The sequence below is a fragment of the Geospiza fortis genome, unplaced genomic scaffold (assembly GCF_000277835.1).
Source record: "Geospiza fortis unplaced genomic scaffold, GeoFor_1.0 scaffold231, whole genome shotgun sequence".
Lineage (NCBI taxonomy): Eukaryota > Metazoa > Chordata > Aves > Passeriformes > Thraupidae > Geospiza > Geospiza fortis.
The window spans coordinates 2,014,230-2,018,881 of NW_005054351.1; positions in this window are offsets into that span (position 1 = coordinate 2,014,230).

A 4,652-nucleotide genomic window follows, 5' to 3' on the forward strand; every position below is an offset into this window, starting at 1 on the left:
AGAGTGTCAGAAAGCAGTAATTCTATCTGCAATTCAATTATTTTTATAGGAGTATTACAATTTCCTTTTTTCTCCTGAGGACTTTTTTTCCAAGGGTGGTGTCTGGCCTAGGGAGGCTTACATATAGTTTGGTGTCATATCTGCATTTATTCCGGATTTTTTTGGAATCACCTAGGAATGCTCAGGGAATTTCTTAGAGCAGTGGTGGCAATACTCCTGGCTGTTGAGAAAGTTGGATATAATTTGAATAGGAGAACTACCAGGTACAACCACTTCCATAATTGTTTCCATTGGGACCAGACAAATTCTCCACACTTGGTGAACATCCTAAAGCCCTTGGATGTGTGCAGTGGGCCAGGGCAGTAAAACTGAGGTTGCTCTTTGCTGGTCCTGATCTAACAAAACCCAATCTGCAACAAGCCCAGAGTGAATGAAGAGAAATTGAGAGATATAGAGCATAAATAGGATAAAGAGATAAAGATCAACACACCAAAAAGAGTCTCTGGAGACAGGATTGTCCCAACACTGGCCTTTAGCCATCCATTCCTTTCACATTAGAAATTGCTTAGATACTTACATCAATTAACTCACCCCAATGATAGGCTTCCCCCAGCTTTGTCTATTGGAACAACAATGGACAGAACTATTCCTCTTTTGGATGGAAAGTAAAGGCCAGAGCTGTGCATAAGTGGGTAAAACTGAGTCTGATCAACATTCCTGTCACCCAAGTCATCCTTTGGTTTAAAAAAGAATAGTCTTAAGCATACTGTTAAGTGCTACATGGGGGATGTTACTGATTTTCACTCTTTGTATCAGAACATAAGGGAGTTGCCTCTGTTTCCCTTTTTGGAAAAGAAAGAGAATAACAACCTTTGTCATAGATGCAAGTCAGTTTTTGTCAGTGCATTTTTTCACATTAATGTGGGCAAATTACTCATTGCACAAGCCCTTCTTAGCAGACTATGTGGGCGTGGAATTTATAGAAATAGCTCTCACTGAATTTCTTCAATAACAGAGAGAAGGATTCAGATTAATTTAGAATTAAAAAAAAATTTTAAAAAACATAGTCAGAAGTTCTAAGAAAAGCAGATTCCTTAGACTGCTAATAAATTGTATAGGGAGTCTAATAGAGCAATGAAGACAAGAAGAAGTAATTTCTCTATTCAAATCTGTTTCAGAGACATTCTCTTTGTAATTCAGCAATATAAGGCGGAAAGAGAGTAGAGGACACCTTTGTTCTGTTTTAGGTAGCTGAAATGTGTGTGGAAGAGACTGTTCAGAATAACAATTGGTGAAGCCCTTGAAAATAATGGAACATTCTCCCCTAGAGGCAACTGCAATATCCAACAAACTAGGTGAAGTTACCGCTGGATGCATTTGGGATTCTTGCCAATGTCATGCTTATAATAGGAGCGAATAATTTGGCCTTTATTCAATTAATTAGTCTTTGTTTCTCTTCTGACTGGCAATGATTGGTTGTGATGGTTGTGTTTTGAATGTGAGTGCCTTTCTGCTGGGAAATGGACTGTCACAAAATATTTCACTCCCAAGGGTCACCTTGCCTGAAATAATCATGCTTACTTAAAACCTTAGCTGTATTTACTATTTAGAGCCACAAATTTTACAGGGCTCCTAGAAGGAACTTGTACCTGGTCACCAGGTCACTGGGACATCCTCATTTCTGTACTGAATGATTTGTTCCTGGTCTGGAACAACACTGTCCTCTTTAGAAACAGATTAAAAAAGTAGCATTGTGGTTTGCACACTGTGAGCCAGACCTTGGTGGCTGATAGCCAGGTTCATTTGCCAGCACACTGGTCTGTCCTGGAATGTTACAGATTCCTGCACTGGGCCAAATTGGTCTGTACCTCATGATGGATCACTATAGGATCACTATAGGATCACTTTAGGAAGACGCGTGCTGTAGGATTTCTGGGAAGAATCTCTTCCTCTCAGTTCCAGTAGGTCTCCAGAGGAAACCTTAAAAATGCCCTGGTTAAAGAGTGTATGCTCGATTCTCTGGCCATACTCAGTGTAACAAGCTCCAGAGGCATTTCCACCATTAGTAAATGCCCATGAGGAAATGGAGTCAGCAGGCTGTTTATGTCTGTGACACTTAAAGGCCAAAAGATTGTCAGAACAGTCTGAATATTAAACATTTTAAACTATCATAAACTGTCAAACTTATGGGAAGAAATTGAATAGACCTTTCTGCTTTGAAAAGCAACTCCTGCTCTGAGCACTACTGTTTGTCCATCTGTAATGAGTGATGCTGGGGGACCAGTGCAGAGCCATCAGAAACCACAGAAGAGCATCTTGTGAAACTGGGAGAAACTGGTGAGCCTCCATCTGCCGAGAGTAGCCCCCCCCGCTCTCCAAACGTGCATCCAACTCACTTAGGCTTGGCTGGTTAACCTTAGATGAAGCTTAGGGTTTGGCCGAGGGCACGTCCATGCGAGGAGCAGTTTTGCAGTAAGATCTCTTTCCTGCGCCTGGGAAGCGGGACCCTTTTCCGCGGCACCATCCCGCGGCGCTGGGGCCGGCCGAGCGGGGAAGCTGGCGGGCGGAGCGGAGTGAGCACACGGTGGCAGCAAAATCCCAGTTTTCCCGGAGCTCGGGCTGCCGCGGCAGCGCCCGGCGCCCCTGGAGGCGCGGAACAGCTTGGGATGGCAGGGACTGCTAAAGGTCACCTTGCCGGTGACACCGCCCACCAGGCCAGATTGCTCAGTCATTGCTGTCCTTTTCAAATCGCTGCCGAGCCGCTGCTCACAAAGGAAAAGAGCAGGGCGAAGGAGAAAGACTAAACACATCTCATCTCGGCTTTGTTTTTCCTTCGTGAAGTCAATCTGAGTTCCTCTGTGTGAATTAAACTCGAGTTTGCACTGACTTACTGAAGGGGTCAGCAGCTCTTTAAAGCCTTGGTGTTACACCGGTAGGCACTAGAAACACAGGCAGAGCAGTGAGGAGGGGAAATGATCCCATGTTTCCTAAGCAGCATACTGCGCACTTGCTGAAAGGAAGGAAATATGAGGTTAAAGAAAAGGAAATTGTTTAAATATGCTGTAGTGCTTGGATGTCTCTGCTGATGCAGAGAGGGCAAGAGAGGTCCCTGTTGCTGTTGGCTCTAGCCCTGAAGGAACCATAAAGTTTGAAAATAAAAGTATGTTTGGGATAATTCAATAATTGCTGTGACTCACTCTTCTTGTTTCAGACCTTCTTCATGAGTGTTTTCGGACTACTTATTTCTCATTATAAATTGCAAATTAATTGAGACAGCCTAAGAATCCCTCTGCTTCACTGGAAATTGAATGTGATTCAGACATTGTCCCTGCTCTTGTTCCTTTTCTCCTCTGGCTTCATCTATTGACACCTCCATTCTGTGTGGAGTGGCCTACAAGACTGAAAGAGAGGAAGATACTCCTGGGAACTGTTTCAAAATTCCTAAATTGCATTGATAAGCAAATGATAACATTTATTGTGTAGTTCTTGTTTAGAGGAAATAGGAAAGGGAAGATTTTTAAAAAAGAACATAAAGACAGTGATTGCTCCTTCCTCGTGCTTCTTTGTAACTGACCAGGTAAAATACACCTCAAAAGTTTCAGGGATTTGGTTCCAAAGATACTTTAGGTGTTTGAGGTTGAATTTCATAACTGGTTTGGCAGAGGGAGGTACTTCCACGGCTTCTTTAGTTCAAGTGCCAGGCCCCAGGGCCTCGGGCCTTGGGGCTCAGGGCTGGCTCAGGGCTGGTGCAGTGCCAAATTCCAGATCCTTCACTTGAGTCACAACCCCAGGCAGTGCTACAGGCTTGGGGAAGAGCAGCTGGAGAACTGCCTGATGGAAAAGGACCTGGGGGTGCTGGTCCACAGCAGCTGAACATGAGCCAGCGTGTGCCCAGGGGGCCAAGCAGGCCCATGGCATCCTGGCCTGTAAAAGAAATAGTGTGGCCAGCAGGAGCAGGGCAGGGATTGTCCCCCTGTACTCGGCAATGGTGAGGCCACACCTCAAATCCTGTGTTCAGTTCTGGGGCCCTCACTACAAGAAAGATGCTGAGGGGTTGGAGTGCGTCCAGAGAAGGACAATGAGCTGATGAAGGGTCTGGAGCACAAGTCCTGTGAGGAGTGTCTGTGAGAACTGGAGGAAAGGAGGCTCAGGGAAGACTTTATTGCTCTCCATGACTGTGTGACAGGAGTTGGAGCAAGGTGGAGCCTCTTCTCTCAGGTAACAAGTGAGAAATGGCCTTGAGTTGCCCCAGGGGAGGCTTAGATTGGATAGCAATTTTTTTTTCATGGAAGGGGTTGTCAAGCATTGGAATAGGCTGCCCAGGGGAGTGTTAGAACCACCATTCCTAGAGGTATTTAAAAATATATATGGATGTGGCATTTGAGGACACGGTTTAGTTGTGGATTTGGCAGTGCTGGGTTAGCAGTTGGACTGGATGATCTTAAGAGATCTTTTCCAACATAAACTATTCTATGATTCTATGAATATCTCCAGGCTGACTCACAGTTATCTAAGATGGTGCTTTTTGAACAACCAGTGAACTCTAGGAATGATAGGGAGGTCAGCTTCAGGAGGCTTTCAGATCCTTTCCTGACTTTGTTGCTCAAAACCTGCCTACCCTAAATTGCAAAATTGCTCCTGCCTTCCGCAGG